This window comes from Lissotriton helveticus, chromosome 1_2 (assembly GCF_964261635.1).
Source record: "Lissotriton helveticus chromosome 1_2, aLisHel1.1, whole genome shotgun sequence".
Taxonomy (NCBI): Eukaryota; Metazoa; Chordata; class Amphibia; order Caudata; family Salamandridae; genus Lissotriton; species Lissotriton helveticus.
This window is the reverse complement of record NC_136058.1, coordinates 136,442,719-136,457,507: the sequence shown is the minus strand read 5'-3', so window position 1 is coordinate 136,457,507 and position 14,789 is coordinate 136,442,719.

Below are 14,789 nucleotides of genomic sequence, written 5' to 3'. Positions count from 1 at the left end.
ACTACCATTAGCATTACTAAACGTTTGCTGAACAATCAGAGATTCGAAATGACAGGGAGCAAACAACAGCCTGCAAAGAAAAAGAATAACTTGCGCCTCAAATAGGCAAGAAAGAGATCTGAGCGGATTGTTTTATGACTGTGGGGTTTCCGATGTAGTATTTTCAAATTCCACTTTTAGCAGCAGAAATAACTCTTGAAAGAAAAGTCAGGCGATTATTATAGAAGCGGAAAAGCCTATTACATGCAGTAGGGTTAGTTAATTGATTTAACAAAAGCCATATTATTGCATCAGAAATAATGTATTAATTGCCTAAGAAAACTCATTTATTGGCCTGGGAAAGTTGCCTTCTAATAATATTAAACCCAGTAATGCCTACAAAAACTCATTAAGTCGACAGGGAGGCTTATTTAATGTTCTAGTTAAAATTCATTTCACCAAAATACTTCTAATTGAACCACACAGGTACCTTCAAGACAACGATAATTTCCAAAATATGTCCAAAACCATGATAATTATTATCCCAGATAACACTTCCAAGTTCCTTTCCAATTCTGCTGTCACCCAAACCCTCACACACCATGCCACCACACCCATCCTTCACGTCCAATAGACTTATTGATGTCTTTTGGTCATCCCTGTTTTAATTTAGGAAACACCTCAAGACATGGCTTTTTAAAAATGAGTTTCTCTAACACAGTATGCGAACCGTAGGCGCCTAGACGTCTATGGGTATTAGTGCACTTTATAAATTGTTATAACAAAACATAAAATCTACCAACCACTTACTCACACAAGGCTGCTCAATACTCGCCTTAATCCAAGCATCTTAATTCAGCAAAGCCTCATAATGGACATCATGAGAGAGATCTTTCCTGGAAGAAGTATAAAGATGGGCCTTTTCTTGAGTCCACTGTTGTGGCCCCAATAGACAGCAGGGGGCAAATGTGGGAGTTCCCATTGGCTGGTCATTGACGAGTGTGTTCCCGGGTATGGAAAGAGCTAGGGGTCATGCAGCACAGGTCCGATCAGCCAGCAAGAGCCATTCTGCAAAATGCAATACGTAAGATTAACATTAGCCACTACGAAGTAATATGACATTATTACCCAAAAAATAAACACAAAGTAAGATCATGGGACCATAAAATCACAAAATAAAGACTCTCATCGAGATAAAACCACACCGGAAGATAGCTGCACGGTGATGCACTAAGAAGCAGTAGGACTCCCCAGAAACGATATTGCCAGGCAGTGACCAGTTAAAAAAACACACCAATATTCCCAACAGAGGTGCTCCGACACTGCAACACGATTACCAAAGAGCACACGCCCAAATGCCTTGCTTTCAAAGGTGCCCACCAATTATACCCAGAACCATGAACAGACTATGATAACCATTAATTAATCATTTAACGTCACAGAAGACAGCATCGTAACACTTTAATGCAAGACAATACAAATTACAATAAAGAGGAACTCTGAACAGGAGCCACCGCATTTGCAGATGACACGCAAAGACAAATAAAATCAAATGCAGTGTACATTTTGCAAGAGATTTCAGTCTTCAGGAGGAATGATTTCATGCATCCTGCACGACAATAGCTTCAAAAACTAGGTAGGAAATGTTTTCAAAATTAAATGTGGCGGGTTTTTCACAAATTACATTTGCATGATCAGGTCCTGCTTTTGCACTGGTGGCACCCGATGCAACAATCTTTTTGGCACCCTCAAATGGCCTCTTTCTAGACGAATTCCCTCAATACAACCCTCCAACAGTCCCACTCATCTCTTCACAGCTCCTTTCTGATATACATTACAATTTTTGGTAGAACTACTCATAGTTCACTCTTACTCAGTTCTGTGATGCGCATGGCGCAAGTTCTTTGCAGCAGGTACATTATTCCTCTGTGCTACTGATGGAGCAAGGATTCGCACGTATAGCACCTTGCTTGTACTCATGAACCTCAAATAACCCTAATAGTATTAATCAACCTGTTTGTCTTATTAATTTTCCCTTCTTCTGACAGTTTGGGTATCCGAGTGATACTTGCCTATGTGTTTACTAATCCTAATACGCTTGCTACTAAGATGACTGCTGCTACGTGGGAATTTCTTCTGCGCATGCGTCGGTCATACCCATGTGACGTGACGTACACGCAGTCATGGTGGGAAACTCTTTGCACTTGCGCAGTAGAACTAAGATGGCTGCTTTGTGTTCTCACATGCCTGAAGCTTGCATCGCTGCTTTGCTATGCTGTTCGTTTTGCATTAATCATGAAGGCTATAGTTAATATTCAATAATGGGAGAAATATAGGGATTCCTGGTACACAGTGCATTCATTTTTTTCCATGTTTTAAAACTGTTTCTATTTACTTTTCATGTATCGTAATCCTTGGGCATGAGGGACGGGAATACTCCATTTTGAAAATCCTTTCTGCGCATGACAGTCCACAGCCAGAGGATGAACTCTGTGTCATTGAAAGCAAGCCAGACAGAAGCACCAGCCAAGATGTGCCTGGGAACTCTCGCTTGACCCTACTAAGAAGAAGACAAAAGACCTCAATGTATTTGTCTATAGACTGTCCATTGTTTCCTGTACTAAAATCATCATGTGAACCTGAACTTCAATGGGCGTGTATTAAAGATTCAAATAAGGGGCTTGAGAAAGTCAAATCCTAGGAGGTGTGATGAACTGTCCTCTCTTTTGCCCAATCGAAATTGGGGATCCTTACACTTGCAACATTTGGGGTTGGTACACCGACCCAAAAACAGTATAACTAGCCTAGGTTTAGCTAGAGAAATTGTCCGACTTGTCCGAATAGCTGACCTGTCACTGACCCTACGCACTCAAAAGCTGATTGAAACAGAGGTGCTGCGGAGCACTCTGTCCGACTGATTCACAGACCCAATCGGGGTTTTGAGAACCTTAAGTGCTTGCGAAGCACTTTGCTGAGGAATTCGAGAACCCAATCGGGGTTTCGACTGATAGCTGCAGAAAGGGTGTAGCGCAGGCGTTGCAACTGAACTGCGGGTGCTGGTCTTACCTTGGTGGTCCTGTCCTGATCCTAATCTGGTTTTCCTGTCCTGGGTTTCCATTCTGTACCTGCTGGCCTCGTGGAGACTGCATTTCCTTGAGGTTCTTCCTGTCCTTAACTGACCCGTGGCCAGGTTGGTCTCCACACCGTTCTAGGTAAATATATCTGTGAGGGAAACACACTTGCATCCTTATCTTGCCATTCTTTTAAACTGCTACAAGTCTTATGTTGCATATTGTTCCTTTTTCTTTACCTTCCCGGTGCTGACCAATCATAAAGTTTTTTTCCATTTTGGTTGTTTTACTAGTATGTTCCATTTTCAACCCATCCTTTAAGCCAAATGGTGAAATACTGCTCATGAAATATAGATGTTCCTTTCTTTACCCTTCCTTTAGCCAAATTAAAGTGATTGCTCTGATTTATTAGCGTGTTCCATTTTCTTACCTTCCCTTTAAGCTTCTTGGTTATTGCAAAATGTCATCTTTGTAATTCAGTTCCTTTGCGTTATTTCTACTTTCTGGAAATACTTAAACTGTGACATTCTAGCATGTTCCTTATTTTCCCGTCCTTTAGACACACCATATTCAAGTCTGATTTCTGAAAATTCTTACTAGCATGTTCCTTGTTCTTACCTTCCCTTTAGAGTTCTAGATGGTTGGTTTAATCTATTTTCTGCATGGGTACACGATTTTCATGATTTTAGTCATTGATAGTTTACTTGCTGTGAATTTTATGCTTTCTGACTTTGACGAGAACTAGATAGGTTTTCAAAACTTCCTGAGTCTGTGGTTATTATAAAGAGTGCAAATACTAAAAATGTAATTGTATATCGGTGACTGCTTATCTTTTCAACTAGCTCCCTGATCCATAGTGATCATAGGTACCGGTGACAAGAATTGGTAAGACGGTATATAGGAATCAGGATTATTGATAGTAGAGTGTAGGTTACCCGATTAATACATATGGTAAATTAATTTTATGGGCCTAAGTGTGCATATGGTAAAATTGTTAGTCGGGTGACCTGCGCGCTCTATTAGTAATTTTCTGGTAGCAGGATGATGGTTAGGGACTAGTTAAGATAAGTAGATAGGTAAACTGCTGCTAACTGTGAAAATTAAAACTTGCTGCTAAATAAAGAATCGATCGATCAAATGAAAGTGTTTTAAAATTGTTTAAATGTTAAGAAATGTTTTAACATTTTCTCTGATATGCTGTTATATTGATCTATGTTCTAACTAAACTCGTGAGTGATTGTTATATGTTTGTCTGGAATCCCCGGGGGCAGAATAGCGAGTGGTAGAATAGAAGCCACGTCGCATAGAGGTCACTTACGTTGAGGAAAGCTAGTGAGTGTTGGGCAGAACTGGAAGCACTAATTAGGGTTTTCTGTATAAATGTATGAATAAATGATAGCAAAGAGTTCGCTGGCAAAACTTCTATTGTGATATCACCTAGTAAGGGTTATACGGAAGGAGTAGCAGGTTCGTCTAAGGTTGTTTGATAGCAAAGGGGTTCACTGGTGAAACTTTTGGATTAGTATATATCCCAGAGTGGATGAGTCGAAGGAGTAGCAGGTTCTCTAATGCTTGTGTGAAGAGTAGGCAGAAGGGATCTACTCGCAGTATATGAAAAGTAAACAGAAGGGATTTACTTGCAGTGAAACAAATCTTTTCTTTCTAGACACTCGAGTACAGTGGTGAATGTTTTTGCATTGTAAAATAAACAGAGCACTTGCACTTTAAATAAAGAATTACATTTTACGATACCTTGAGAAGGAGGGAGTCAGTTGCGGAGCTGCGCTGATGTCACTCAGTGCCGCGCTGGTATTGGTCGAGACAGCGGCCGTGTAACTGAGATAGCATTGTAAAGGAGGGGTGAGCACAGGAGCGTGAGAACTCGTTTCACGAGAAACGCCGCGCACCCATAGGTTGATATTATTTGAAACCGCGCATTTGATTGATTGCAGAAAAATAAAAGACGTGCTAGTATTGGAAGTGATTTTGTAAACAAAGTAAGTAATTTGTGAAAAGGTGTATCTGGTATCCAACTCATCCAGAGATTCGACCTGACCCGAGATATTAAGGTTTTTTGAGGGATCAGTGGAAAAACGCTAGAAATCGCATTATGAACGGAGGAAAGAGGAAAATGACATTTGTAGACAAAGTAAAGAAATATTTTAAGAAAGACAAGCCTATCAAAACTAGAGGAGTTATTATTCCACTACCTAATACTCCTGCATGATTTATGTTGTTTGACAGAGGCTACCATGCTTGTGTATGGCTAGAAAATTGGGTGGAATATACTAAAGATGACGGAATTTTAGCATTTCCCTTAGAAGGTACATGCAATGGGAGAATTTTGTTTAATTTGAGGACCCGAATGAATGATTTGCATCCCAGACCTAGACTAACGAAATATGAGGCATTAGAAGAATGGGAAATAGAGGCTTTTGAGCGAGACAGACCCAGAATTGACAAAGGGTTAGCTAAATTTTATCCGAAGGTAAAAAAACGAAACCCGAGAAAAAAGAATGAAAGAATGGAGACAAAACATAATGGTAGAAGGACTGTACCCTGTATTAACAGTAGAAGAGCCCATGGAAGGGAAAAGGACAGAGAAAACAAAACATTTAATGACCACTGGTGATTCAGACGATGAGTATCTGGAGGATTTGTTAATGAAAAATCCACCTCCTTATAATGAGGAACCAAGATCCCTAAGCACGAGAAACCCATTCCTGAAACCTAATTATGGCGAGGGACCAAGTATGACAAATCCAAGTGCCCCGAGTTATGGCCTCCGAGTTATGGCCCTCCATTAATTCCGCAGATAGTACATGAAACCTCCATGGATAAGGTACTGCAGGATAGAGAACGAGAGGCTTTAATTAAACAAAGAACAGAACTAATTCAGAAAATCTCCCAATTGAATGCCAGTCCTGAAGCTTTGACAATCCCAGTAACTATTGGACCAGTTGTTCCTTTATACGGGGATATGCAAAGTAGTCCAAAAACTCCAATCATAACCCTATCTGTAGTACAGCCGAGAAAAGAGCCCTTGATAGTAGATGATCAGGCAAGTGAATGTGAATCTGTGATTTCCTTAATGGATTTACCGATAAGGGAACCAGAAGGGAGTTCTCAGAGAAAGAACACTCCTTTTACCTCGAGAGAAGTTCAAATTGAGTCATCTTCCGGTACTAGAAGTGCTACGGTAGTGACTCCTGAAGAAATCGACTGATGGACCCGAGAATTAGAGAAGCCAAATCCTCAGCCAAAACCATAAGATATTTATAAACTGAGAATAGAATTGGAGGAACTGATGGCTGGGAATGTGGGTTTGGACAGACTGAACATCCTTAGTGAAGAGGAATTGTTATTCATTTGCAAAGGTATTACCCGTAATACCAGAGTGTATCATGAGAAATTAATGGACACTGCAGCTAGTATGGGAATAGACATTAGCAGATCTAAAGTGTTGCAAAAACCATATAGAGCAGAATTCTCAGACAAAGATTTAGAGAACATGGATGTGTCAGGGAAAAAGGTGCAAATAAGAGAAAAGCTAAACCGAAAGTTTGAAGAAATTGAACTGGGTGAAATGTGAAAAGTTGGCATCTGGTTCCATTAATTTGTGATGATATAAAATATCATCAAAGAGGGGATTGATGGAGGAAGGCTTTGCACGTATAGCGCCTTGCTTGTACTCATGAACCTCAAATAACCCTAATAGTATTAATCAACCTGTTTGTCTTATTAATTTTCCCTTATTCTGACATTTTCGGTATACGAGTGATGCTTGCCTATGTGTTTACTAATCCTAATACGCTTGCTACTAAGATGGCTGCTGCTACGTGGGAATTTCTTCTGCACATGTGTTGGTCATACCCATGTGACGTGACGTATTCGCAGTCCTGGTGGGAAACTCTTTGCACTTGCGCAGTAGAACTAAGATGGCTGCTTTGTGTTCTCACATGCCTGAAGCTTGCATCGCTGCTTTGCTATGCTGTTCATTTTGCATTAATCATTAAGGCTATAGTTTTTATGCAATAATGGGAGTAATATAGGGATTCCTGGTATATAGTGCATTCATGTTTTTCCATGTTTTAAAACTGTTTCTATTTACTTTTCATGTATCGTAATCCTTGGGCATGAGGGACGGGAATACTCCATTTTGAAAATCCTTTCTGCGCATGACAGTCCACAACCAGAGGATGAACTCTGTGTCATTGAACGCAAGCCAGACAGAAACACCAGCCAAGATGTGCCTGGGAACTCACGCTTGACCCTACTAAGAAGAAGACAAAAGACTACAATGTATTTGTCAATAGACTGTCCATTGTTTCCCGTACTAAAATCATCATGTGAACCTGAACTTCGATGGGCGTGTATTAAAGATTCAAATAAGGGGCTTGAGAAAGTCAAATCCTAGGAGGTGTGATGACCTGTCCTCTCTTTTGCCCAATCGAAATTGGGGATCCTTACACTTGCAACATTTGGGGGTGGTACACCGACCCGAAAACAGTATAACTAGCCTAGGTTTAGCTAGAGAAATTGTCCGACTTGTCCGAATAGCTGACCTGTCACTGACCCTACGCACTCAATAGCTGATTGAAACAGAGGTGCTGCGGAGCACTCTGTCTGACTGATTCACAGACCCAATCGGGGTTTTGAGAACCTTAAGTGCTTGCGAAGCACTTTTCTGAGGAATTCGAGAACCCAATCGGGGTTTCGACTGACAGCTGCAGAAAGGGTGTAGCGCAGGCGTTGCAACTGAACTGCGGGTGCTGGTCTTACCTTGGTGGTCCTGTCCTGATCCTAATCTGGTTTTCCTGTCCTGGATTTTCATTCTGTACCTGCTGGCCTACTGGTGACTGCATTTCCTTGATGTTCTTCCTGTCCTTAACTGACCCGTGGCCAGGGTTGGTCTCCACACTAGGTAAATATATATCTGTGAGGGAAACACACTTACATCCTTATCTTGACATTCTTTTAAACTGCTACAAGTCTTAAGTTGCATATTGTTCCTTTTTCTTTACCTTCCCTGTGCTGACCAATAATAACGTTTTTTTCCATTTTGGTTGTTTTACTAGTATGTTCCATTTTCAACCCATCCTTTAAGCCAAATGGTGAAATACTGCTCATGAAATATAGATGTTCCTTTCTTTACCCTTCCTTTCGCCAAATTAAAGTGATTGCTCTGAATTATTAGCGTGTTCCATTTTCTTACCTTCCCTATAAGCTTCTTGGTTATTGCAAAATTTCATCATTGAAATTCAGTTCCTTTGTGTTATTTCTACTTTCTGGAAATAATTAAACTGTGACATTCTAGCATGTTCCTTATTTTCCCGTCCTTTAGACACACCATATTCAAGTCTGATTTCTGAAAATTCTTACTAGCATGTTCCTTGTTCTTACCTTCCCTTTAGAGTTCTAGATGGTTGGTTTAATCTATTTTCTGCATGGGTACACGATTTTCATGATTTTAGTCATTGATAGTTTACTTGCTGTGAATTTTATGCTTTCTGACTTTGATGAGAACTAGATAAAGGTTTTCAAAACTTCCTGAGTCTGTGGTTGTTATAAAGAGTGCAAATATTATAAATGTAATTGTATATCGGTGACTGCTTATCTTTTCAACTAGCTCCCTGATCGATAGACGATCATAGGTACCGGTGACAAGGATTGGTAAAACGGTATATAGGAATTAGGATTATTGATAGTAGAGTGTAGGTTTCCCGATTAATAAATATGCTAAATTAATTTTATGGGCCCAAGTGTGCATATGGTAAAATTGTTAGTGGGGTGACCTGCGCGCTCTATAACCACTTTAGGATGAGTCAAAACTGCCACCAGACAAAACTTCTATCTCTTTTTAATCAGTAACATTAATCACCAGAGTCATCTTGACATTTAAATTATTGTCTGAAAACTGCTGAAAACACAAGGAACTCTGCAGCACAAAATGCACTGTTAAACACAGTGCCCCCCTCGAGGTCAGCGCCAGGTGCAGTTGCACCGGTCACTCCGCCCTAAAGCAGCCTGTGCACGATCACCATATGTAACGTGCTAATTCTGAAGCTCAGCAACAACCAGATCACAATAGGTACAAACAACATAACCAGCATACCTATAAACATCATAAAGATCTTGTATTCATTATGTCCAAAGACAACACGGTCATGATATTTACTAAAATATACATTGGGCAACTTCAGACTACGCAACAGTTGGAGTAGTCACGGCATATACGAAGTGCAATACAGCATAAAAATATAAGGGGCAGATTTATGAGGCACTTGCGCCACGTTTACGCCGCTGTTGCGTCACGCAAGGCGGTGTAAACGTGGCGCATCCCTACGAACGATTTACAACGTGACGCATCTAGGCAGATGCGTCACGTTGTAAAGCCCTGCGCTGCTTGTGGGCGTTCCGGCGCAGGGTGGGCGTTCCGGGGCAGGTGCGCCTCGCAAAAGTGGCTGAGTGAAATCTATAAGATTTCACTCAGTCACTTTCAGTCCAATGCTGCGTCAAAAGCCTGCGCCTGCTTGAAGCAGGCGTAGGTCTTGACGCAGCATTGTGGAGATGGGGCACCCCATAGCCTTGCTGGAGCTGCGTCGCGCTTGCGACGCAACCCCAGCAATGCGTCACCTTTACGGCACAGATGCGTCACGCATCTGTGCCATTTTTGCCCCATGGTGCGCCGCATCATAAATGCGGCGCACCATGGGTGGCGGACCTGTGGCGCACTGTGGCGCATGTTAACTGGCGCATCCCTGGGGATGCGCCAGTTGACATAAATCTGCCCCTTAGTGCTTAATGCACTGAAAAGAAAAAATGCCTTTTATATTGAGGTTGACCATCACAAATGCAGTGCCATTGTAGAGTACGTTGTGAGTAGAAATGGATGAACAGCTGGAGTAAATATAGTAGCGAATATTGCATTGAAGAGTACACCGAGAATCTGAGATTGCCAAGTGCAGCATGAGAAGAGATTACATAAGGAGCAATAACAGAATGCATACAAGCATAAACCATAAGCTTACAGCTATATAAACATGACATTGCCTTGGACTGTGAATATTCATGAAAGACAGAGTTTTCAAATGTACAATGATCATTTCAGTAAGGGAAATGTGCATTCAATATGTGATGGGTTTTTCGAACGTATTTTTAATGCATAGACTTTTTCTCAAAGGACTAAGCTAATCCCTAACAGTGGTAATGAATTCAGAGTGAAAAGAGAGTGTAATGATCCAGAAACATTGAGGAGGGTCTATATCGGTATTTCTTAACCTGTGATTCATGGATAGAATATTAAGGGCCAGATGTACGACCCTGTTTTGCGGTTGCAAATGAGAGATCGGCCCGTTTGCGACCGCAAAAAAGGGTGCAGGCATGTTCAAATGCTATTTTTGCAAGTCACTGACTCACAAAATAGCGTTTGTGACTCTCGCTATTAGAAAGGGGCGACCCTTCCTAATAGCGAGTCTCAATGCCAAGTACAATTGTTTTGCGACCGCATTTGCAAAATACTTGCAGTTTACTACCTACTTCAAGCGGGAAGGGGTCGCCTGGGGACCCCTGCCCCTTTTTGAGTGTGTGTGAAAATATTTTTTAAGAGCAGGAAGTGGTCCCAGGGACCACTGCCTGCCCTTATAAAATGAAACTGAAAAGTTTAATTCTTCTATTTTAAATGCACACCGTTTTCCTTTAAGTGATGCATTTGAAAAAAAAACTGCTTCATTTAAAAAACAGTCACAGACATGGTGGTCTGCTGACCCAGCAGAGCACCGTCCCTGTGAGTGCTAGCCATTCCCAATGAGGTCTCAAATTGTGCTTGCCTCATGAATATTGATGAGACATGCAATTTGCGTCCCCAATGGGAAGCGCAAACTGTGTCTGAGACACTGTTGTACATTCACTTTAGCGAGTCGTAGATTGCAAGTCGCAATTCGCCCCAATTTGCAACTCGCTAATGTGAATGGTCGTACACCTGGCCCCCAATGTTACAGATTATTAATGTACATATGTATAAAAAAGAAAAATTGAAAATTTAAAGTTTCAAAGTGCTCTGTAAGTATGAAGAAATTTGAAAATGATTGATAACAATTCAGATGGTATCCTTAGTTTGATTTGTGGGTGCAGCACAAGCACGGCACACAGAAACTAGTATGGATGACTGGTGGCCTCAATTGAAGTATTGGGATATTCTGACAGATTAGAGAGCATGCTTTAGGAGCAGAAAAAGAAAAAAATGATTAGCTATAGTTCTTAGCTTCGTCTTTTAGAAATAAAATTACATTTTGAAAATCTCCAACCTTCCATAAACATTTAATTGTCCATTTCTGCATATTTCTGTGAAATAAATAAAACATGTCAGAATGTATATATTTGTTTGATGTATATTTGATTCTGTATTATTGTACATTGTTTTGTGTCACATCATTGCTGTTTATACCATTACCGAATAACATGAACTATTATCACATATTATTAAAAATTATTAGTATAAAATTACTCACATTTACCTCCAAGTCCTTGAGATATGGTGATTCTAACTGGACCAGTTCCAAAGAAGTAGCCAGAAAATTAAACTATCCTCCACTTTGAACCGAAGCACTTATGCCACAAAGCAAGCGAAGCAAGTGAGCCAAACTCTCCCTAGAACAGCTTCCTTGTCTCTTCCATCTATACATCTATCCGTTTATTCTTTCACCTTTCCATCCACCTGCTGATATCCACAATTTCACCTTTACAGTCTGTCATCCATGATTAATTTATCCATTATTCAAACTTTCCCCACTCCAACCCTTCATTCATCCACTCTACCATCCATCCATTCTATCATCCAGTAATCCATCCACGCTGCCATCCATCCACTTTGCCATCTATCCATCCATCCATCCCCCTTTCATCTATCCATCCTCTTTGCCTTCCATTAATTCACTCTATCACCCAACCATCCATCTACACAGCCATCCATCCATTCTTACACTCTGCTATCCATCCATCTCTACACTTAGCATCCACTCTGCCATCCATCCATCCACCCATCCCTCCATCCACTCTGCCATCCATCCATCCACTCTGCCATCCATCCATACATTCTGCCATTCATCCATCAATACATCCACTCTGACATACATCATTGATACATCCATCCACTCTGCCATTCATCCATCCCCTCTACCATCCATCCTCACTGTCATCCATCCATCCATCCATTCTGACATCCATCCTATCACTCTGCCATCCATTCATTTTGCCATTCATTTACTCTGCAATCCATCCATCCATCCATCTATCCATCCATCCATCTAGGCTGCTACCCATCCAGCTAGACACTCTGCCACCTATCCCCATCTCTACACTTAGCCATCAATTCAGCCATTCATCTACCTATCCATCCACTGTGCCATCTATCCATCCATCCATCTAGGCTGCTACCCATCCAGCTAGACACTCTGCCACCTATCCCCATCTCTACACTTAGCCATCAATTCAGCCATTCATCTACCTATCCATCCACTGTGCCATCAATCCATCCATCCATCCCTCCATACATCCATCCACTCTGCCATCCAGCCATCCTTCCATCCATTCTGCCATCCATTCCCTCTGTCACTCATGCATTAATCCATCACCTCTGCCATCCATTCATCCACTCTGCCATCCTTCATTCATTCATTTATCCACTCTGCCATCTGTCTATTCATCCAACCATTCATTCACTTTGCCATCCATCCAATCTGCTATCCTTCCATCCATCCACTTTGCCACCATCAACCCATCCACTCTGCCATTCATTCATCCCCTCTGCCACGTATCCATCAGTCCATCCATCCATCCCTCCATCCACTGATCAACTCAGTCATCCATTAGTCCACTCTGCCATTCATCAATGTATAACCTCTGCCACCCACGCATTCATCCACTCTGCCATCCTTCAATCTATTTATCCTCTCTGATATCCTTTCACCTACCCGCCCATTCATCATCCACTCTGCATCTATCTTTCCACTCTGCCATCCATCCATTTTGCCATCCATCCCTCCTCTCTGCCATCCATCCCTCCACTCTGCCATACTTCCTTCCCCTCAGCTATTCATCATCAGTCTATCAACTCTGCCATCCATCTACTCTGCCATCCATCAATCCACTCTGCCATCCATCCATCCATCATCCATCCATCTAAATATCCACCCAGTCATCCAGTCATCCCATCTGCCCTTCATCCATCAATCCATCAACTCTGCCATTCATCATCAATCCATCCATCCATCCATCTATCCACTCTGCCATCCCTCCATCCACTCTGCCATCCATCCATTCTGCCATACACCCACCTATCCACTCTGTTATTCATTCATACCGTCTGCCATTCATTCATTAATCTATAAACTCTCTCATCCATTCATTCATCAACTCTGCCATCCATCAATCCACTCTGCCATCCATCCAGCCACTTAGTATTCATCCATACTGTTGGACCTGGCCCTTTTGGCAGGTCCACCCCGCAACTTTTTGCTTTTGCCTAGCCTGTTTCTGTAACCTGTGTTAGGGATTTTTGGGTCTCTGCGCACTTTTTCCCTGTGTCCCAGAGTAAAGTGCGTGCGTGTAGTATGGCTGGCCTGCCCTCCCATAGGAATGCATGGGGAATGTGTGTGTCCCTGGTAGTTCCTGATGCGTGGGGAGTGCAGGCTCGAGTTTAGTATGTGTGAACTTGTGAGAGTGAATGCTGCGAGATGGTGTATGCGGCATGTATGTGTCTAGAAGGGAAGTGCTACTTCTGAACATTGATGTGTGTGTGCAGTGAGGGTGCTGGAGCGTGATTGGCTGGGGCTGGCTGGCATGCCAGGCTCCAGGAAGTCTGGATGGGTCTGCCCGGTGGTGAGTGTGAGATTAGCATGAGTGATGTGTGGGAGGAGTGTACCTGTGTCCTGAATGGGCTGGGTTTTTCCCCACACAACGCTGGCTCCGCCCCCCTGTGGTGTGTCTAACGACCCTAGCCTCCCCAGTGAATGAAAGGGGTGGTTGGGCCATCAAGGGTGCTCCAAGACCAGCTGCGACTGGTCTCCCCCCACCCTGCACCTCCAAACAAAGGAGTTATGAGTATAAGAAGGGGCTGTGTCCCCACAGAGGTGGTTCTTGTTTCTGACACTTGAATCTGCCAGGGGCGTGCTGCTGCTTGGGCCCAGGGGAAGGCTTGCCTCCCTGGGCCCTGCCCAGCCCCTGGACTGCTGATGCCCACCTCCTGAAGGACTTTGTTGCTTTCTGTGTGCCCTAGCGCTGGAGAGTGCTTTGTTTCGCCCTTGCCCTTGGAAGCGCTTTCTTTGCTGTTCCTGGGCCCCTAGCGCTTGAGAGCGCTGTAGTTGGCTGTTTATTTCTTGTTAGCGCAGGGAGCGCTTTGAATTTCCTTTGGCGCTTGGGAGCGCTTCAATTGTGCCAGCGAGTGCCCACCTCGCGTTTTATTTAAGGAGGAGTCGGTGCCCACCCGGCATCTGCTCCGATGGTGCTCCCAGCTGCTGTCTTCCCCGCCGGGCCACCGCGCTGCCTGCGACGACCCGGAAGAGGTTATCGGGCCGGCCAATCCTAGCGCGGCCCCAACTGGAAGTCCCGCCCGACCGCAGCCGCAAGAGGAGAGAAGAGGCCGGCAGGGGTGATGGCCGCCGAATGCTGCGGGGCTCCCATTTCCAGGAGGGAGCCCCGGAAAAGAAGTTTCCCCAGGGCCTTAAGGCTCCACCTCAAGTC